General features: G+C 40.8%; 1 long non-coding RNA gene across 1 annotated transcript in view; it reads left to right on the forward strand.

Annotated features, from left to right (window-relative positions):
• Positions 1 to 13,141, forward strand: part of LOC148091003 (uncharacterized) — a 30,535-nt gene extending 17,394 nt beyond the window's left edge. Inside the window, exon 3 of the long non-coding RNA XR_015716034.1 lies at positions 13,105 to 13,141. This is a non-coding gene — a long non-coding RNA (uncharacterized LOC148091003). The remainder of the gene's footprint in view (positions 1 to 13,104) is intronic.
• The last annotated feature ends 10,133 nt before the right edge of the window (positions 13,142 to 23,274 follow it).

Here is a 23,274-nt window from a genome sequence, read left to right on the forward strand (position 1 = left end):
CATCACCATAAACAAGTGAGTAATGTGTTCGTGCTACAAGGTTAGGATGGTTACGACATCACTAGGCGATTAGGAATTTTTTAAGCTCCATTATAATCTTATTGGACCACCGTTGTAAATTTGGTTCATAGGTGACCAGAATGTCATGTGGTGCATGTTTGTACCTCAATTGTAGTTTTAACTTGCATTTCCTTGATGACTAATGATGTTAAGTGCCTTTTCATCTGTTTATTGGCCATTTGGATATCCTCTTTTGTGAAGGTCAGTATAAATTTTCTGCCCCTCTCCTCCCCTCCCCTCAAACTGATTCAGATGTTTTCTTATTAATTTAGGGGAGCCCTTTGTCAGATATATGTTTTGCAAATATCTTTTGCTGACCTATCACTTACCTTTTCACTTTCTTAATGATGTCTTTTGATGAGTAGAAGTTTTATTAATTTAATCAGTATAAATTAAACCATTTAACTTATAATTAAATCAATTTATTAATCTTTTATGGTTACTGCTATTTGTGTACCATTTAATAAATCTTTGCTTGCCCTTTCCCATTAACAGTCTTTTATGTTCTCTTGAGGAACATTATTGTTAGGTCTATGATGCTTCTCAAATTACTTTTTGTCTATGGTGTGACATAGGGGTCAAGGTCCATGTTTTCTTACATGAATATCCAATTGCCCCAGCTCCATTTATTGAAAAAGACCACCCACTGTAATTGTATGTGCTACACTTTTATATGACTGTCAGTACAGTAGCTTTGTTTACACCAGCATCACCATAAACAAAGCGAGTAAACTTCCACTGAATTGTACTGGAAGTTCTAGCTAGTGCAGTAAGGTAAGAAAAAGAAAAAGAAATAAAAGTCATTTAGATTGGAAAGGAATAAGAAAATGGTCTTTATTCACTGATGACATTATTGTCTATACAGAAAATCCTAAAAAATGTATAAAAATTTAAACTAATAAATGAATTTAGCAACTTTTCAGGATACAAGATCAATACACAGAAATCAACTGTATTTCTGTATATTAGCAATAAACTATTGAAAATTTTAAAACAATACTGCTTACAATAGCATAGAATGTTCATAATACTTAGGAATTAATCTGACAAAAGATATGCAAGGCCTGTACACTGAAAACTACAAGACATTTCTGAGAGAAATTACAGAATACCTAAGTAAATGGAGATATGCCATATTCATAGATTGAAGACTCAATATTTTTAAGGTGTCAGTTTGTTATAAATTGATCTGTAGATTCATTGCAGTCCCAATAAAAATCAGAGTAGGTTTTTTTTGTTGTTGAAACGGACACACTAATTCTAAAATTCATTTGAAAATACACAGGATGTAGAATAGTCATGACAACTTTGAGAAAAAAAGATCAAAGTTGGAAAATTTAAATGATCTGATTTTAAGACGTATTATAAAGCTATGGTAATCAAGACCATGTGGTATCAATGTAAAGATAGCTATATAAATCAATGAATAGAATAGATTCTATAAACACATATGATCAATTGATTTTTGACAAAGTAGCTAAGGCAATTCAGTGGGGAAAAGGCAACAAATGGATATTTATATGCAAAAAATTAATTTCAATCCATATCTTACAATGCATATAAAAATTAATGTAGCATAGGCCCTGGTCGGGTACCTCAGTTGTCCCAATACACCTAGATCGTGGGTTCAATCTTTGGTTAGGGCATATACAAGAAGGAACCAATGAATGCATAAATACGTAGAACAACAAATCAATGTTTCTCTCAAATCAATAAATTAAAAAAATTAATGTAGCATAGATCATGGTTACAAATTCAAAACTTAGTACTATAAAACTTGTAGAGAAAAAAGTAGACAAAATTTTGGGGGCTTTGGGTTAGGCAAAGATTTCTTAGATATGACAGCATAAGCACAATCTATAAAGAAAAAATAATCATTATCAAGATTAAAAATATCAGCTTTTGAAACACACCTTTAAGGGAGCAAAGGAGACAAGCCACAGACTGGGAGAAAGTATTTGCAAATCACACATCTGAAAGACATATCCTGGTTATGTAAGGAACTTCTAAAACTAAATAGTGGGAAGAGGAGGAGCCTACTAATCAAAAATGGGCAAAGATTTGAATTGTCACGTCATTAAAAAAGATACATGGATGGCAAATAAACTCACGAAAGGATGCGTAACATCGTTAGTCATTACGTAAAGACAAACTAAACCTGCAGCGAGATACCACCACGCACCTTTTAGACTGTCTGACAAGCGTGGGGAGAGTGTGGAGAGTCGAGCGCTCTCACTGCTGGTGGGAATGGAAAATGGAACCACCACTTTGAAAAAGAGTTTGGCAGTTTCGTAAAAATTAAACATACACCTACCTCATGACATTCATTTCGCTCCTAGGCATTAATCCAAATAAAAGCATGTGTGAACCCAAAGACTTGTACATTGATGTTGATAGCTTTGTTTGTAATAGCCAGAAACTGGGAACAACCTAAAAACCCAACAATGTGTATGTATAGATACATACATTTTAGTATATTCATATAATGGACTACTACTCAGTAATAAAAAAATAAACTTTATTCAGCAACACAGATGAATCTCAAAATAATTAAGCCTAATTCCCCCCCCCCCGCAAGAGCACATATTATATGATTCCATTTATATGAGATTCTATAAAATGCAAACTAATGTATAGTGACTGAAGGCAGATCTATGGTTATATGAGGAGTAGTTAAGGTAGATTGTGATTGGCAGGAGGGATTACAAATGGGCAGAAGGAAACTTTTGGGGGCGATGGATATGTTCACTGTCTTGATTGTGCTAATGGTTTCAGGGGTGTATTTGATTTTTATATATGTAAATACGCTTTAAACATGTGTAGGTTTTTGTATGTCATATACAAAAACCCCCCATTTAAGGTGCAGAAAGGAGAACTTTATTCAGGTGAACGGTTTACAAAGCAGGGAAATGCAGCTCTTAGCCACCGCGTAGGAATTCTGACGACCCTAAAGGCCACTATGCTGTCGGGATGTCCCTCCTGTTGTAGTGTGCCGTGATTGCTGTTGACAGGTCAATGGGAGGGATTTATCTCCACCTGATTGGCTGCAAAGACTGGCCACTCTCACTGTGAGGAATCTGCTGTCCAGGGGCCAACCCCGCAGAACAGGACTTACTTCAGAGGGGCTCTGGTGCTTACTTAGTCATCCTTTGAGTTTGTTGCTGGTGGAGGTGGTTGGGTGGTGCTTCAGCGAGGTCTGAAGCTGTCCACTGGGTATGCTGGCCCTGACGCCTCCTGGGAGGTGCAGGCCAAGGTTAGCTGCGCCTGTGCCCTGCCTGGGGCCACCCAGCATGAGCTGCAGTGTGATCTGCAGACCGCTGCTACTTGTGCTGAGCTTAGAGGTGCCCAGAAGAGGCCAACCTGTGAACCAAGGCCAGCTGTGGCTAGTACTGGGCCTGGGAGCACTTAGCAAGAGGTACGGGGCATGCTGAGGCCAGATGCTGCTTGTTTGAGGAATTTTAGGAAAGTTTGCAGCATGAGCCAAGACAGGCCATTTGTATGGAAAAGCCATTGGAAACTGCCTGGGTGGGCCCGCAACTTGGGAGGGATTTACCCCCCAGGCCCATCTGCTTTGAGGACTGGCTGCAACCATAGTGGAGAAGCTGCTGTGCAGGGGCCAACCCCACTGAGCACTTCAGTGGGGCTCTATTGCCTGCTGAGTCCCCCTGTTGAGTGTGTTGCTGGTGGAGGTGGTTGAGTGATGCTCCAGTGTAGTCTGATGCTGGCCACCAGGTTTGCTGGCTCTGAGGCCTCTGGGGCCTCCGGGGAGGTGCAGGCCAAGATCAGCTGCCACCTGTGCTCTGCCTGGGGCAACCCAGCATGAGCTACAAAGTGATCTGCAGAGGGTTGCTACTTTTGCTGGGCTTGGAGGTGCCCAGGATAGGCCAAGCTGCAAACCAAGGCTGGCTACCACTAATGAGGGGCCTGCTTAACAAGAGGTTCGGAGCATGTCGAGGCCAGACGATGCTTGTTTGGGGTTTGTGAATATTTGAGAGACTTTAGGAAAGTCTGCAGCATGAGCCAACAGAGGCTGTTTGTATGAAAAAGCCACTGGAAACTGCTTGGGAGGGCCTGCAACTTGGGTGAGGTGGGGTCTCAGGGAATCACCAGGGCAAGGGAAACAGTGTTAGCCAGGTTGATGGAGACTTAGATGTGGCGGAGGCCTGCCAGCTCTGTGTAGGGAGGGCTCAGCAAAAGAATAATGGTCTCTGCCAGCACTTTTGCCTGCAAGCTGGTATCTCAGCCCTTGCTCTGAAGCCAGACAATTCAGTTTTTCCCCTATGTCCCTGACATGCCTTTTGAACTGCTTCCTCAGTTCTGGATCTCAGAGCAAGTGAGTCTGAGTAAGTCTGTGCGTGGGGCCCTTTAAGAGAAATGCCTGGGATTCCACCAGCCCTCCATCTCATCCAGCCACAATCCCCACTGTTTTTCACAGCTAGGGGTTATGGGGACTTCTCTTCCTGGCACTAGAACCCTGGGCTGGGAGCCCTGGTGTGGGGCTGGGACTCCATGCTCCTCTGGGTACCTCTGCAACCAAGATATTCCTCCTGATTTTTAACTGCCACATGTAGGTGTGGGATCAGCAGTTCCAAATCTCCTCTCCTACCAGTCTAAATGTGGCTTCTTCTGTATATCCTTAGTTATAGGACTTCTGTTCGGCTAGATTTCAGGTGGTTCGCAATGATGGTTGTTCTGCATTTAGTTGTAATTTTGAAGTGGTCGTGGGAGGATGTGAATACTGTATTTACCTATCCCCTGTCTTGACTGGAAGCCAATTTTTTAAAAATTTTTATTTTTAAAGAAACACCACATCAGCTTGATAATGATATTTGTTCATTTTAAAGAGTTGAAATAATACAGAAAACTGCATTGATAACTTTTGAAAAATATATAACCCTCCCCATACTTCACCCCCAGAACTCCCATTAACACTAAATGAGCAGCATATTAGACACACACACACGTACAGGTGTACACATGCTTTCCTTCAACACTTGGAAGACATTTCTGTGTCTTCCGTGGCTATGAATAATGCTATGGGGAAGTCTGAGGTCATCCTGATTCTTCTACCTGGTGCCTGAAGAAATCTTCATGATTGAAGTTCAGTGGCTTTATAGAACACAGCTCTTTATATCAAGTTTCTTGTTATGTGATATGTCCTTTCAGTATGTAGACTTATTTTCTTATTCAGGGGAATTATCTTGTGTTTTGTCTTTGAAAACTTCTGTGCCGTTGGTTGGGTTTTTCAGTGCAGGGACACTGATCATCCTAATACATGATATTATTCACCTGATCTCCACAGATGTAAGTTTCACTGTAATTGCTTTAATTTTTTTTTTGGGGGGCGTTAATCCTCACTGGAGGATATTTTTTCCCATTGATTTTTAGAGCGAGTGGAAGGGAGGGAAGGGGAGAGAGAGAGAAACATTCATGTGAGAGAGACACATGGATTGGTTGCCTCCTGACTGGGGCCAGGGAACAAACCTGCAACCCAGGTGCATGCCCTTGACCGGGGATCGAACCTGAGACCCTTTGGTCCGAGGGCCAGCACTCTACCACTGAACCACACCGGCCAGGGCTGCTTTAAATTATTTTTGACATTTGTTCCCTGCTGCTCCTGTAAACCATTTCCCTACTCCCCGTTTGTTATTAATTTGATCATCAGTTGTCTTAGTCTGTTTCTCGCCATTTCTAATGTCTCGATTAGTCCTGTAATGTTGCTTGGGTCCTCAGTTTCCTTAAGTCTACAATCTTCATTTTTTGTACCATTCTGTTGTTTTTCATCTTGTCCTTGAGCTTTACTGAATTAATTTTCTTTTTGACATGTTATAGTGAGAAGCAGTTGTGGGGAAGTGTTTTTATGCTCTTTGAGTTAATTTTCTTCATGGTTAGTTTTGTATGCTAAGTTCCTGGAATTGTGTTTGCATATTGCATGATGTTTCCTTTCAACCTGCTCATGCTTGGGCAGCGCAGGATTCCCGTAGGCTCATCTAGCCATTATTGAGGAGTCTCAAGAGAGGTGGCTTCTTCACATCTTTCTACAGGATCTGGGCAGTTTTTTCCTTCAGGAGCCACAGAGTGAGGGCTCGATATTTTCTGTGTTATCCATTTTTCTGTGCCCTGAAGGAGTAACAGGGTGGCATGAAGGTGTGAGTAGGGGGATTGCTCAGTTGAGAGCTTGACCTGCAAACAAGGCTGACTACATAGCGGGGCTCAAAATGAAATGTGGGGCCTTAGTTCAGAAAGCAAGAAAAATGTACCACTACAGGCACCAAAATATAAAGTTTTTTTTCTTTTTAAAAAGAAATGTTTTTATTGATTTCAGAGACAGAAGTGAGGGAGAGAGAGAGAGAGATACATCAATGATGAGAGAGTCATCGATAGGCTGCTTCCTGCATGCCCCCTGACTGGGGATAGAGCCCACAACCCTGGGCATGTGCCCTGACCAGGAATCAAACCTTGATCTCCTTGATCATAGGTCGATGCTCAACCCCTGAGCCACGCTGGCTGGGCAAATATTTATTTACTTATTTTATTCCTCACCTGAGGATATTTTTTCCATTGATTTTTTTTAGAGAGAGTGGAAGGGAGGCAGGTGGGGAAGAGAGGAAGAGTAGAGATAGAGAGAAACATCTATGTGAGAGAGACACATCAATTGGTTGCCTTCCACATGTGCCCTGACTGTGCCGGGGATCAAACCTGCAACCCAGGTATGTGCCGTTGACTGGGAATCAAAGCTGAGACCCTTTGGTGCATGGGCCAATGCTCTAACCACTGAGCACACTGTCAAGGGCAGGCCCAGATGATTTTAATGGAGAATTCTACCAAGCACTGAAAGAAGAATTGACATGAATTTTATATAACCTCTTCTAGGAAATGGAAGAGGAGGGGATATTTCTAACTCATTTAAGAGGCTAAGATTACCTGATGCCCAAACCAGATACTACAAAAAGTAAAACTATAGACCAGTATTTTTCATTAACTTAGATATGAAAATCCTCTACGAAATACTAGGAAATTCAATCCAGCAATATGTGAAAAGAATTGCACGCTATGACCAAGTGGAATTATTCCAGGTATGGAAGCCTGGTTCAACATTTGAAAATCAGTCAGTATAATCCACCGTGTCAACAAGCTAAAGAAAATAATATGCTCATATCAGTTGACACAAAAAGTATCTAACAAAGTGAAGCTCATTCATGATAAAAACTTTCGGCAAACTAGGGATAGAGGAGAACTTCCTCAACTATAAAAAATGTGAAGAAACCTATAGTTAACAAATACTTAATGGCGTGAGACAGAATGCTTTCTTTTTAAGATAAAGAACAGGCAAATATGTGTATTTTTACCACTTTTATTAACACAGTACTGGAAGTCCTAGCCACTGCAATAAGGCAAGAAAATGAAATTAGATATATACAGAGCAGAAAGGAAGACTGTCTTTATTTGCAGATGACATGGTTTGACATGATTATCTACATAGATAATCTCAAGAAATCTAAAAGAAAAACCCTTCTAGAACTAGTAAATAAGCTCAGGAAGATCACAGAATATAAGATCAATACACAAACATCTATTGCATTTCTATATGCTAACAATGTGGGAACCAAAATTAAAAGCACAATTATATTTATAGTTGATTCAAAAGAAATGAAATGCTTAGATATAAACTTAATAAAACATGTACAGGACTTGTATGCTGAAAATTGCAAAATGTTGCTAAAGTAAACCAAAGAAGATCTAAGTAAATGAAGAGACACACTGTGTTCATACATTGGAACATAGTAGAGATATCAGTTCTCCCTAAATTGATCTATAGAGTTAATGCAATTCCTATTACAGTCCCAGCAAGACCTTTTATAGATGCAGCTAATCTTATTCTAAAATTTATGTGGAAAGCCACAGGCCCTAGAATCACTAAAACAATTTTAAAAAATAGTGAAAGAATTACCCTAACCCAATATTAAGGCCTACTATACATCTACAGTATTCAAGACGGTGGGATATTAGAGGAGGGATGGACATATAATATAGGTCAATGGAACAGAATAGATAACAGAAATAGAACCATGCAAATATATACCCAACTTATTTCCAACAAAAGTGCAAAAACAATTCAATGGAGGAAGCATAGCTTTTCAATAAACAGAGCCGGAGCAAACTGGACATTCATAGGCAGAAAATGAATCTCAACCTATAACCCAAAATGTAAAATGAAAAACTGCAAAGCTTTTAGGAGAAAAACCATAGAAGAAAAATCTTTAGGGTCTAGAACTAGGCAGAGTTCCTAGACTTGATACCAAAAGCATGATCCATAGAAGGAAAAAGTGATAAATTTGACTTCATGAAAATTAAAGACATTTGCTCTGCTAAAGCCCATGTGAAGAGGAGGAAAAGACAAGTTACAGACTGGGAGGAAATATAGGGTCCCCCCCAAAAATGTATACACGCATTTTGAATAATTATAAAGGCAGTATTTATTAAAATACACTTCATTTTCAAAATTGAGCTATCAGCTGTTAAAGTGTGTATACACTTTTTTGGGAAACCCTGTATTTGCAAAACACATATCCAACAAAGCACGAGTATTTACAAAATATAAAGAACCCTCAAGACTGAATGTTAAAAAAAGAGATCTCGCTTTATCATTTTTAAAACGGCATGTAAATCTACAATTGTCTCAAAATAAAATGTTTAATTAAAAAAAAAACTTCAAATCTTCAGAGCATCCTTTTTTCTGACCCTCCAGACTAAAATTCTTGTTGAACCCTAACCTTTTCCTTTGGAACATTTGTCATGGTTTTGTAATTATTTGAGCAGTTTTTAGCTTATTGCTTATTTCTCCCACTAGGCTGCAAGCTCTATACTACTGTATCTCCAGCTCTGAAATAGTGCTCAGTAAATGTGTATTGGATGACTGAGTTAATGCATTGCAGAATTATTGAAGGGTTTGAAATTGCTCTATATTTGGCAAATACTTTAAATCCATCTTCCCCCCTTTGTTTTTTTTGGGGGGAAAATGAATACCTTATCTTCTTCCCAGGACACCCCGCATGCTTTGAGCCTCCTGGCTGAGCGCCCTGCATCAGCAGCAGCCTCCGTACAACATCCGCCCTTTCTCTAGACTCTCCAAGTTGGGCAGCTGCCAGGAATATTCGCCCTCTTGGCCTCCTGAGGGCTGAGTTAACCAGTAATTGATCTCATTATTTTGTGTTGGAGTTTCAGAAAGACAGCATGATGCTGTTATTATTCAATGAGCAACAACATCTAAATTGATCCAATGCTCAGTGAAAATGACATTTCCAGGCCTGGCTATAACAACCCATTCCAACTTTTCGACTTATTACTAAAAACAACTCAAGTGCCTCCGACTTCTCAAATGACAAGTTATCTTGAGAAAATACACTGAAGGGGATCTCTGTGACAAGTGAGACCTTGTAACGAAGTGACTTATTTGACAGGGAAAGTTAGTTTTGGAATTCTATTTGAATTCTAAGCAGTGTTTGCCTGAGAAAGAAAGTTGAGTTTGGGCGGTTACGGGAGGCAGCGTTCCTGTTTGCTGTTCTTAAACCAGCCTGGTTGTGAGGAAGTCAGCAGGACTTTCTTAGGCAGCCTGACTTTGCACAGCATGATTCAAGCATATACATGTTCTTAAGACAGACAACAAAGAAACCCTGCTTTATGACTGCAGAAATAAAATATACCAACCAGGGTGAGGGAAATCTACTGAGAAGCATCATGTTTATGGAAGCTGTTCATACATTGTGTATGACCTATGTGTATTTCTGGTATTTAAAATTTTCCGATTTACAGATTTAAAGTATTTTTATTATTGATCCTTAATTTACTTATCTTTATTTTTTGTTAATTTTCACCTGAGGATATTTTTTCTATTGCTTTTTAGAGAGAGTAGGAGGAAGGGAGGGAAGGGGAGAGAGAGGGAGAGGGAAACATTGATGTGAGAGAGAAGCATCACTTGGTTGCCTCACACATGAATTCTGATCAGGGCTGGGGATCAAACCTGCAACCCCTTGGTGCAAGGGCCAACACTCTAACCATTGAACTACACCAGCCAGGGCAATTTATATATCTTTTGATGAGATTAAGGCAGATTACCTATGCTTTGGGGTGTTTAATATTTGTTATGATTTGCCTTATATTTTTGAATGGTCATTTTTTAAATGCTGCATGTGAGTGAGAAGAGTATGCATTCTTTAGTTATTGGTTCATTAGATTTAGCTGTTGTTCAAAAATTTCTTTCTAAATCTTTATTAATTTTTGTCCCCTTGATTAATTGCTCAGAGATGCATGTTAAACTTTTCTACTATAATTGTGGATTCACCAGGTCCTTCTTGTAATTCTTTAATTTTTGCTTTATATGTTGTAAGCCACATTATTAGGTGTGTACAAGGTTAAAATTGCACCTTTTATTATTGTGTGGTGACCTGCTTTATCTCATAACGTTTCTTCAAGGTTATTCAATTTTAGTTTACGCTCCTCACTCTGGTTTCCTCTTTGTCTCTGGTATGTTGGAATTTCCCTTTTTTCCCCTGTTGAACTCTGTTATAGATTGAACTACCCTTTCCCATTTAGTCTAGCATATCAGCATGTGTGTGCATATGTGTGTGTGTGTTTGCAGTTGCTGGGGCTGGCTACATGCAATCTGCTTAGCTGGCCCCACAGTCCGTGGGGGCCTCCCTAGCCTCTCTCCATCATGATCCTTAACCTTCCCCTCCCATCACTATCTGCTTTGTTTTCAAGTCCCCATTCACATTCCCCAGCAAGGGACCCTATTGGCCCAGCACGTCATTTTGTTGTAGATCTGCCTTAGGAGACCTGACCTACCTATGAGTTAGCTGTCCTTGGGACACGTGTTCATCCCTAACCCTGCTGGGCTTGTGTGCCGGGCAGTTTCACGTTCAGAGGACTATGGAATGGCAAGCTGGCCAATTTGCCCCTTTGCCTGTGGGCTGTCAGTGAACTGGCCCTTGTTTCACTGTCGACCTCAGCTTCTGTAGCAGAGAGAGCTCTGTTTAGAACCTGCTGCCTCACTGCAGTACAACATGCTGCCTCAGTGCACCTTCAGGGTCCCATCGGGAAGCCAGGGCCTTTTGCTAGGCTCTGAGGAAGGCTTGAATTCACGTTTAGGGAGGACTGATCAGTGCCCTTGCCTCTCAAGCCAGCTCAGTGTTTATTATCAGGCCTTTCACCCTAGTCACCTGCCTCAAAGTTCCTGTGGAGCCTATTAAGTCATATTGGGAAATGGTTCTGAAATTGACTGCTGGCCAAAATAAAAAAACAGAGCATGGAAAACAGACTCTTATAATATTTTATATAAGGGAAGTCTTACCTTTCCGGGACCAGTGAGGTCTGTAGTTTTATTTCATAGCTAGTCTGATCTTGAGAACCTGTCCAAGTGTGGGAAAATCTCCCCATTTGAAATAGTAGGATCTATTATTCACTTTAAATTTAAGAACCTCTTGTGAGCAAGTCCTGTATATTCATCTCATTTACCCGTTTATCAGCATCCATGATGAGTCAAGTGAGAAATTCACCAACCTTAAATCTCAGAGCGATGTGTTATCAGAGCTCAGGGATGCCCTCTAGCCCTCCCTCTCTACCGTAGCATAACTGAGCTCTAAAGAGGAGAAGGGGCTAGCCCAAAGTCTCACATTAGCTGGTGGCAGAGATGGGACGAGGACTCCGCTCCAGGACCCTCCCAGCCCAGGGCCGCCTTCCTCTTATTGTACTCTCCTCAAAGATAGAGCACTAAATCATGCTTGAAGTTTTAATATCATTTTGTCACAAGTTGATGGAGAATTTGCAGTGACAAGAATGTCTAGAAATTCAAGCATAGGAGAGCTGTGGTCCCTTGATGTGTAATTGTAAATAAGGGTAAATGACTTGAGTCAGGGTGGGATCCATGCGCAGGGCCTTTGGTATGAGAAATTATAAATGCTGCTCTTTGCCTTGCGTTGTCTCTCCTTTCTCAGAGTGAGGACAATGGAACCCCACATCTTGTTCTCAGTTGTGGGTTTCCCTTTCCCTTCTTTCTTCAGTCCATTTCCTGCCTTCTTCCCTTCTTCCACTACTTTCTATATGCCATTAACCCCTTGTTTCCGTAATCTTTGTTTCATTCTCTACTAACTTCTGACATAAAGTATTAATTTTTGGCATTTTTCCCCCTTTTCTTTGAAGTTCTCCTTCTGGCTACAAAAACTTCCAATTAAGTTTTTTAAATAAAAGATAGAAGTTAAAAGCAACTGCTGCCTGGGGTTAGCAGGATAGAAACTTGAAGTTGCTTGAAGCTGTACTTCAAAAAGAGAAAACTCAATTTTAAAAGTGTAGAGGTTTATTCATAAAATACATTGTGATCAAAAAATGACTCTGGGCTGCAGAGGAGCCAAACTGTAGGTCACTTGTTTTATTGTGTTTATTTATAGAATATTCTTCTATGTAATGTTTTTATTCTAAATAAAAGTAAAGGGAAAATTTTAAGCATCTCGATCCGTATTTATTCTGTTCTCAATAACATTAATTTAATATGAGATTCTCATCTTTATTAACTAAAGAACTTTTACAGTATTCTTACATGTTTCTTTTATGTGCTATTGCATTCACACAAAAGAATATATGAATGTATTTCAAACTTCTCTCTCTTTAATAGAAATTTATCTACTCCTAAATTCTACTTATAATAGACTCCCCAGAAAGAGTGGGTGTATTCTGAGAGGAGTCATAGGCCCGAGGAGTCAGCGGGGTGCTGTGAGCGCTCCTGGTCACCAGGAGGAAACACCCGCTCAGGCCTTTCTTATCCTCTGTTCAGTGCTATTCTAGCCAAGAAGTTCTAGCCAGTCCTTTAATTCAGCATTTGAAGGCCCAGCAAACTGAGGGGTCTTCCTAGAAAATCTGGAGCTGACCGGCAATATGGAAACCTGTGGTCTGCTAGGTTTCTGTGGTCTTGCTACTGATGCGCTTTTTGAGGGATATTGTCATCTTTTCCTAATTTCCTTAATCTGTGCTAACATTACCGTTCTTTTCTAGATCTGCCTTTGGAGCTCCAAGACCGTCCACCTTTCTCCACGTTCATATTCACCCTCTCTAGTCCAGTCATTGTCATCTGCCATCTGGGAAACTGCCTCCTAGAGAGGGCTGGGGGCATTTGTGGGCTGAGCAAGGAAAACCACATGACCACACGGTGGCAGTGGCACACACAAGCTTTATTGGGAGAGGCTTTGACAGTTCCCTGCTGAGGAAGTCCCTCTCAGCCTAGTCTGTCCAGAGGTTAGAACATGGGGATTGCTGTTCAGAAGGGCAAGGGTTGGGGGACTCAACGGGGAGAAAGGAGTTCATATGTCTAGGTGGTGCCCTTCAGCAGCACAGTGGGGGACTAGGTTAGAGCAGCTTGAAGGCTTGTGACCACAAGGCTCTGTCTTCAGATACTGGGTGTAGTTTTGTGGGCTATGCAAGGCAGGGAGTCCCTAAATGGCTACAAATCTGCTTGTTTGGGTTATTTTTAAATAATTGGATGTGTGCAAATGTGAACTTGGTGCCAGTGGGCTTTTGAGCTGACAGGTCTCAGCCTACAGTGACGAAATAAACCGCCTAAGGGCCTATGTCAGGGGCCATCTTTGGCTCATTTACAGGGCGGGCAAAAGTAGGTTTACAGTTGTGAGTTTATTCTTGAATTATTATTTATTAATTATTGTATTATTTTCCATATGAACAACTGTAAACCTACTTTTGCCCCTCCCTGTATATAACACCCCTCAATCCATTCTCCACACAGAAACCCGAGTCGTCTTTGTAAAATGCAGACCAGGCCTTGTCGCCCCACTGCTTTCTTTCTGTTTCTATTTGCCTCTTGTACCTTTGCCCACCCCTTTGTTTTTAGTCCTTCTCAATCGCTTGGCTCATGTGTGTCGGTTGTATGCAGCATATAGTTGAATCTTGCTTTGGGAGCCAAATTGGAAATCTTTTCCTTGGAATAAGTTATGTAATCCTCTTAATGGACTTCAGCCCATTCACATTAATCAATGGTCTCAATACTGTCATATTATTTTGTAATTATTTGTGTATTATATTTGCTGTATTTATTTCTCTAGTTGATATTTTCTTTGTTTAAATGTATTTGGCTATTTAAAAAGGTTGATATTGTTGTTCTAGTAATTACCTTTAAACTTAATCTTAAAAAACCCCAAACATGTGATTAAGGTACTGTATTCTTATTTAACCTTATAGTATCAGGTGTCGGTTTTTTAAAGCTGCAATGACATAGAGATCACTTAGCAGAGATTCACTTTTTTAAAGTATGTGATATAGTGGTTTTTAGTACATTCACAGATATGTGCAACAATCACCACAATCAATTTAAAAACATTTGTATCACCTCAGAAGGAAATTCTGTACCCTTTAGCGATCACCCCTCCCCCTCCAGCCTCCTCCCCCTAATCTACTTCTGTGTCTTTAGATTTTCCTGCTCTGGGCATTTCATATGAATGGAATCATATAATATGTATTGTAGTCCTTTGTGACAGGCTTCTTTCACTTAGCACAATGTTTTCAAGGTTCATTCATGTATCAGTTCTTCATTCCTTTTTATGGTCAAATAATATTCCACTGTATGAATACACTACATATTGTTTATCCATTTATCACTTGGTGGAAAATTGGGTTATTTCTACCTTTTGGCTATTATGAATAATGCCAAGCATGAATGTACAAGTTTTTGTGTGATGTAATTTTCATTTCTCTTGAGTATATGCTTAGGAATTACTAGGTCATGTGGTGGGTGGTCTACATAAATATTTTGAGAAACTACCTAACTGTTTTCCAAGGTGGCTGCCCCATTTTACATTTCTACCAGCAGTGTATTAGGGTTCCAAGTTTTTCCACATCTTCATAAATGATTATTTATTAATGTCTTTTTAAAATTATAGCCATTCTAATAGGCATCAAGTGGTATCTCATTGTGGTTTTGATTCTCATTTTCCTGATGTCTAATGATGCTGAGCATCTTGACATGTGCTTTTTGGTCATACATAATATTACCATTCAAGTTCTTTGCCCATATTTAAATTGGGTTGTCTTCTTACTATTCCCCTATGCCTATCAAGTGCTAGAAACACAGCTCATGAGCCAGTGCTTCCCATCACCTGCATCCCATCCAATTCATCACTAGTGATTATAAGCTAAGCAGTTATACAGCTTGTCATGTTATCAGTAATCCACTTATCACCAATAATGGGGTCTCTGTTGCCATTTGGTGGGTGAATGATCTAACTGTAGGACCCCACCTTGAAATCTGCTTCCTAGTACTCCATTCCTGGTTCCAAATGGGTTCTCTGGCAGCAGATCCTGACACAAGGATTTATGTGCAAGTGAGATGCTACTGAGTGACTGCTCCTGGGGAAAGTAGTAGGGGTCATGGGAAGCAGAACATAGAAGTGGAGGAAGGAAAGCAAGAGTGTGAGAGCAGCCAGAGCCCCAGAATTACGTTTGCCTGCTCTGACATGGGTCCGTTTGCCTCAGAGTTGTGTGGATCTTAGGCAAGGGATGGGGGACATTCCTGCATCCACATCAGTCATAATTGAAGGCTCCAAGGTGATAGGACCTCCCAGGCACCCCCAGCTGTCTGTGATGGTGGGCAGTGTGACTCTGGTGATCAAGGGCAGTTCTCCAATGACGAGGCTGGGATCCAAGGCACGTTACAGCTGGCGGTGTGTGAAGAAGCGGTGTAGAGGCATCTGAGGGGACTGGCATTGTCCTCTACAGGAGAGACTGCGGACAGAGAAGAAAGAGCCTTCGCCAGCAGTGGGGTGGGCATCAGAAGTCTGCAGAGGAGACCAAGCCCGAGAGGCCAGTGAGGGCAGAGGAAAGCCCGGACAGCACGTCAGGAGAGGTCGGCTGCCCTGCGCAGTGCCCAGTGCAGCACCCAGCACTGACCCCGGATCTTCAGACTCGAGGGACTGGGTGGGTGGAGAGATGGGGAGTCAGGAGGGGTTGCTACTTTGGGGTGGGAGGTTGATGCACTCATTCCATTTTGCTCTATTTGACAAGAAAGACAAGATATTTTATACCCGATTCCTAAAATTTCTTAAATTGCAATGAAATAACCCCCAAAGAAAAACTGGCCACAGCATCCAGAACTGCTACTGCTGTCAGAGGCTGGGTTATTGTTTCACTCTTCTCTGTGGCTTTGTTTAAAACCACAGCTGCAAACCCACATGCCTTGATTCCTTATGATTTATTTAGGTCACAGTGTGATTGGGAAATGACTATGGGAACGCTGCTCTGCATTTAAGCAGAGGTGACGGAGGCATACTACCTACCCTTGAGGAGCTGGCAGCGAGGCCGGGAAGGTAGATGTGCTTGCAAGGCCTGGTACATGGAGAAAGTGTGGGGGAGTCTCCACATTTCAGAATTAAAGCTTTTAAACGTTTGTTCTTCAAACATTTATAGGTGCGTGTTTGTGGGGGGCAGTATGTATGGGTTTGGGAGCCAGGAAGATGTGGATTCACGTCCTGGTTCTTCCTTTGCCCGCTGGTGTGCCTTCGGGCCAAGCACTTAGCCGTTCAGAGTTGGGCATGTAAAGTGGGCTCATTACGCGCAGCTCGCGTGGTGCTGTAAGGGTTAATTAAGACTCTACATGTAAAACAGCTCTTGACTTTTAACAGGCACTTAATCAGGGTTAGTTTTCTCTCTCCCCGGAAGGATTTCAAAATTTAAAATTGACTCTTTCTACAGATTTAAAAATTAGACTGCTTACCAATATTTTAAAAATTTAGTTACATAAAGTGAGTTTTGCTTTCAATAACGTTTAAGCTTCTAGAAACATAGCTACACGTGTGGTGTGTGACATACCAGCTCTTCTAATTCATTCTGGGTTAGAAAACCCCTTAGATACGAAAAAATAGGGTTTGTGAAGACTCATTTTTCCAAGTATATGTTGTATTTGTGATGATTATATAAATGCACTGTGAACTGCAGATTAATCTGGCCAATATTTGCTGAGCATATGAAAGAAAAATCTGTTCCTTTGACTAGAAAAGACATATCTGGCCAATATTTGTGCAGCATGTGAATGAAAAATCTATTCCTATGACATATACCTGATAAATCCTGCAAATATATTATTTGCTTACTTGCTAATTGACTCACCTCAGGCCCCCCTTTCTTTCTGTAGCCTTAAAACAATCCCCTCTCTTGTGTCTGTTTCTCTGTTACCTTCTTTCTCTGGTTGGCCTCTCCAGGTGCTGCAATCTGGACCCTTTCTGGGGTCGATCCCCACTGGTCTAGAAGTCTCCAGGAAGCTTTTGAGAGCCCCAAGTAGTGTGTACTGTGCGGCTCCTGAAAAATGGGAGTCTGATTCAGGCCGCGTCTTTGAGTCTGGAGAGGGAGGACTTTGTGAGCAACTAAACTGCCAAGGAAGGAGTTTTTACTTCAGGCGATGCTCAATGATAAACTCAGTTCAGGTCTAAACATGGACTATCCTTGATATTCTCTAGGCTAATTGCCTTTAAGAAATTTTTCTTTTGCCCAAAGGATTGACTACAATTTCACAATTTCACTTAAAGTTACATAAAACAAAAGTTGGAATATTTTCCAGTATGTCACAGTACAGTTTAGGATAGGAAACAGGTAAATAATGCAAAAATGAAAACACTGAGGGCTTTATTTGGGGGCCTACTTCAGAATTAAAGCTTTTGAGGAAAGAGTAATCAAGTCATACATATATTTTTAAATTTTTTAAATTTCTTATATGTTTTTATTGATTTCAGAGAGAAGAAGGGAGAGAGAGAGAGAGAGAGAGAGAAACATCAATGAGAGAGTCATTGATCGACTGCCTCCTGCATGGTCCCTGCTGGGGATTGAGCCTGAAACCTGGGCATGTGCCCTGTCTGGGAATCCAACTGTGACCTCCTGGTTCATGGGTTGATGCTCAACCTCTGAGCCACGCTGGCCACAGATCATATATTTCGAGGCTCTGTTGGTAGGTGTTTATGATATCATATTTTTCTGGTGAATTGTTGTTAAGTAATGAATGACTCTCTTTATTTTTAATAATGCTTTTTGCCTTAAGTCCTGTTTTATCATATGTCATACTAGCTCTATGTGGGTATTTGGTTGACATTTCTCTTCCTGTGCCTTTGTTTGCATTCTCTCTTTATATTCTTAGATGCATCACACTCTTTTTAAAAATTAAGTTTTATTTTTTTTAGTACAGCTTTAGATTTACAGAAATATTACAGAGGTAGTCTAGAGAGTTCCCTTATACTCTGTCCTGTTTCCCCAGTTATTAGCATCCCACATTACTAGTATGGCACCTGTGTTATAATTAGTGAGCTATATTGATACATTATTATTAACTAAAGTTCATACTTCATTAGCTGTCCTTAGTTTTTACCCAGTGTCCTTTTTCTGTCCCAGAATGCCGGCTGGGACACCACATTACATTTAATTGTCCCATCTCTTTGTTGTGACAGTTTCTCAGACTCTCCTTGTGTTTGATGACCTTGCCAGTTTTGAGGAGTCCTGGTCAGGTATTTTGTAGAATGTCCCTCAATTGGGAATTTTTTCTTTTTCATGATTAGACTGGGATTGTGGGTTTTAGGGGGTGGTGATCACAGAGGTAACGTGCCATTTTCATCACATAATATCAAGGGCCTATACTATCAACAGGACTTACCATTGTTGGGGTTGATCACCTGGCTGAGGTCGTGTTTGCCAGGATTCCCCACTGTAAAGTTACTGGCCCGCCCCCCCCCCCCCACTGTTTTCTTTGGAAGGAGGTCACTCCGTGCAGCCCAGGGGTGGGAGAGGTGGAGAGTTATGCTCCCACCTGAGGGTGGAGCACCTACATAAACGATGTTAACTTCTTCCGAATGGGAGATTCATCTCTTCTCCCCATTTATTTATCACTCACTTATTTATATCAGTATGGGCTTCTGGATGTTTATTTAGTACTGTGGGTTATAAGCCAATGGACTTCATTTTACTGTTCAGCTTGTTCCAGCTTTGGCCGTTGGGAACTGTGTCCGCTGTCCCCGGTGTCCTTTGACGCGCTCCCATGGATGTGGGCTTCCCCTCTCCCTACCCGAGCTCTAGGGGCCGTTTCTTTGCTAACGCTGCTGTTTGTTATTCATGAAAACTGTCTCTTGTTTTTAAAGACTTCTCTGACATATAGTGTCACTCCTATTTTTATTCTCTAAAATTAATAGAAATTTTCCTGCGAACAAAATCTTTGGTTCATTTTCCAGAAACCCATTCCCAGCAGAAAGTCTGGGAATATATATATAATTATAATATATATATATTATACATATTATAATATATATATATATATATAAAATCTTTTTCTTTTCAGAGAGACAGTTGAATGTCGTTCCTGGAGAGACGGTTGTCTGACATGGATCGGCTAAGAAGTCTTGTAATATCATTACTTAGTATTTTTCAGGCAGTGTAAGTAGGGAGGGTGTCCACGACCGATTCCAGTAAAATCATGTGGGATCTTGTGTTCAGATTTTTGCAAGCCAGGAACATAAGTCCCTGAGTTAACGGTGTTTATACTTAAGATTGCCTTTTGTTTTTTCTTTTTGTGTTGTTAATAAATATGGCACGACCTTAACACCAGAGGGCGGTATTTTATAGTAGATGCCAAAATGTCCTCATTGTATATCTACCTGATGATTTAAAAAGATGTCTTATGTGTGCTTAGTGTTTGCTCTATGATGCACCTGGTCCTGGGGGTCATAACGAATCTAGAATTTTATAAGCTGCAGGCTTTTAAAAAGACATTCTGTTGTGTGGAGTTAAACCTCCTTGAATTCATTTTCACGCTAAGCTGTGCTGTTTCCAGGTTGGTGGCCGACAGGGGTGAGTGGCCTTCACACAGCACCACGCGCCCCGGCCCAGAGTCAGAGCTGCGGAGCCAGCGGACTTGGTTTAGCTTCAGGGATGGTCAGAATTTTGAATTTTGTCCTAGAAAAATACCCTGCTCTTGCTGAGAAGAGAATGGTCTTTTAATCCAGGAAAATTGTATGAAATTTATTGAATGCATTTAATTTTTTTCTTCAGTTTAAAAAGAACAGAATTGTGAAGACATTTCAGTATACACTTGGTCTCCCCTCGCTTTTGTTTTCTAGTTTCTATTCAACATAACCGTATATTGAATGTTTCAAAATACTTTATTACTCTTTCGGCGTCCTTGTAAAACTAGGAAAGCGTCTTTACATTGACTAGGTTATTCCTATTTTCTCCCTTTAAAACAAGTTTTCCCTGCTTGCTACATTTCTAATACATATTCATTATAGAAAATAAATATGGCAAAAGAAGAAAGGAAAAAATGCTTATAATTTCACCTCATAAATAATATTTTGTTGTATGTACTGTCTGCTGTTTTCAATGTATTTCTTTTTCTTTTTAAATCCTCACCTGAGGATATATTTTTCATTGGTTCTAGAGAGGAAGGGAAAGGGGAGGGGAGAGAGAGAGACTGAGAAACAGACAGAGAGAAACATGGATGTGAGAGAGAAACATGGATCGGTTGCCTCCTGCATGAGTCCCGATGGGGGCTGGGGATCGAGCCTGCAACCGAGGCCTGTGTCCTTGGCCGGAATCCAACCCAGGACCCTTCAGTCTGAGGGCCGATGCTCTAACCACTGAGCAACACCAGCCAGGGCCATCTATTTATTCTTGTGTGCATTGCCTGTTCATGCGCTCATTGGATTGTTAGTTTTGTTTTGTTTTGATTAAAAAAACCCAAAACTTTTCATTTGGAAATAATTTCATGCTTACAGAAAAGTTGCAAGTATAGATCTAGTACAAGGAACACCTGTACACACTTCACCCAGATTCGCTTATTAACATTTTGCCCATTTTTCTTTATTATCAATTCTCTATACACTTAATTTCCCCCTGAACCATGTGAGAGTAAAGTTGCATACATTATGGCCCTTTACCTCTAACTACTTTTGTCTCCATTACCTAAGAATAGGAATGTTTTTGTATGTTACCAAAGTTATCAATGTCAGTAAATTTGCGTAATACTTTCAACTAATGTACTGTCAGCATCCCAATATTGTCAGTTGACCCAATAATGTCCTTTATAATACTATTTTCCTCACAACTAAGATCCAGTCTAGATCAGATGTTGCATTTAGTTGTCATGTCTCTTTAGGCTCCTTTAATCTGGAACATTTCCACAGTTTTTGTCTTTTACAACATTGGCATTTTAAAAGAATATTGTCTTAGTTCGTTCAGGCTGCTCTAACAAAATACCACAGACTAGTGGTTTATAAACAACAGATATTGATTTCACAGTCTGGAAGCTAGAAGTCCGAGATGAGGGTGCCGGCATGGTGGGGTTCTGGTGGGGGCCCTCTTCTGGCTGCAGAGTGCTTCACTGTGTCCTCACGTGGGGAAGGGATGGGGGGGGCTCTGCCTGCCCCCTCTCAGAAGGGCGCTAATCCCATTCTTGAGGACCCCGCACGCCTGACCTACTCACCTCCCAAAGCCCTGCCTCCTAAAGCCATCACCTAGAGGGTATAGCTTCTAACAGGAATTTTGAGGGACACAAACATTCATATCGGAGCAAATATGATCCCTCATTATGTTTATTAGAATGTTCCTCATTTTGGGTGTCTCTGAAGTCTTCACAATTGAGTTAGGAAATGCATTCTTGGCTGGAATACCATTTATATAATATGTGTCCTGAGCACATGCTTTGAGAATGTCTATTGGCTTCAATTATGATTATTTAATATATTCTTTCTTTTGTTAAATAACTTGTAATTTTAGGTGTCCCCAAAAGGATGAACATACTTTTTTAGTAATTGGATATTGTACAAAGTGACAGGATTGATTCTTACATTCATTTTACCTCATAATAAAATTTATTAGTTTAGTTGGCTTGTTAATTTTCCCTTGGGGAGGGTCAAGTGCCCAAGGCACTGATTGATAAATCGATAAATCTTTAGTGAGTCTGGTCAATCAGTTCACACATATGTCAACCTTTCCTCCAGAGTATAGATTTTACCCGGGACAAGTGTGTTTGTTCCTTTCCATTGTTTTTGCCCTCAAAATGGTATCACACTAACATCCTGAAAACGAATCCCTAAGACTGCAAGCTGCCCCCACACCCTTTTTCTTTTTAAAAAGAATAGCAGTAGAGATGGTGCTTTCTCGGGCTATTTTCGGGAGAGAGCTCGTCGTTTGCATATTTGCATTTCAACCCCCAACTTCCCCTGAGGACAGATGGCTGTCTGCCGAGCGCCGCGGGCCGGCGCGGGGACCGTGGGCGAGCCTCTGAATGCTGACTAGTTTTCCGCAGCATTCCCAGCGCCTACGAAGAATGTGTTTGTAGCTGGGAGGCAAACAGAGCATCCAAAGCCGAGCAAGAATTGTGCAAAATAGTTGTCTTATGTATAAATTTATTTTGCTCTTAGTGTTTTAGTCTTGCCTCTTTCATTAGTTCTTATTTCTACTTTCTTTTAAAAATACCTCAGTTCTGCTTGATAGCCTCATGACCGAAGTTTGGGTCACTTGTTGTTGAAAGCTGCAGTTTTGATTTTTAAACGTGCTTTGTTTCTTTGTCATTTAAATACCAAGCCATGTATGGGCGGCTCAGACATGATAATTCCCGTATAAGATGTCCCTGTGGCCCCCACACAAAGAAGGGCCCTGTTGGAGGCCCTGGCAGGTATCTCAAGGCGACAGCTTAGGCCTGTAGCGTATATAATAGGAACAGCACAGCTCTGGGCTGTGGATTTATCTCGCTAACAATTTAAGTTATTGTGCTTACTTTTAACTAAAAAAATGTATTTTCTTAATTGCCTTTTAATTTTGGTCTGTAAAGAAGAATATATTGAAGAAATACGAATTTCTTATTTGGGTAGAAAAACCAAGCTAATTTGACAAGTTGGTACATTGACTGAAAGGGCCAGCAACAGTAATTTATTGAGAACCTCCTTTTTTTGCAAGGCACTGGAGGAGAGGAAGGTGAGGCATGATCCAAAGTGAAGTAAAATCTAGTGTCTGCCCTCAGCACCTCAAGATGCAAGATGGAATAAAGAGAATGCCAGAGAATTGACCTGTGAAAGAATCCAGTTTGAGAGATTGTGGGCAAGGTGGCGTTGGAGATGAACCTTGAAGGACTGATGGTGCTTCAACATTTATCCTGGCTGTTAAGGGGGGGAGGGAAAGAGAGAGAGAGAG

This window comes from Miniopterus natalensis, chromosome 18 (genome assembly GCF_054644295.1).
Source record: "Miniopterus natalensis isolate mMinNat1 chromosome 18, mMinNat1.hap1, whole genome shotgun sequence".
In the NCBI taxonomy this organism is placed as follows: Eukaryota; Metazoa; Chordata; class Mammalia; order Chiroptera; family Miniopteridae; genus Miniopterus; species Miniopterus natalensis.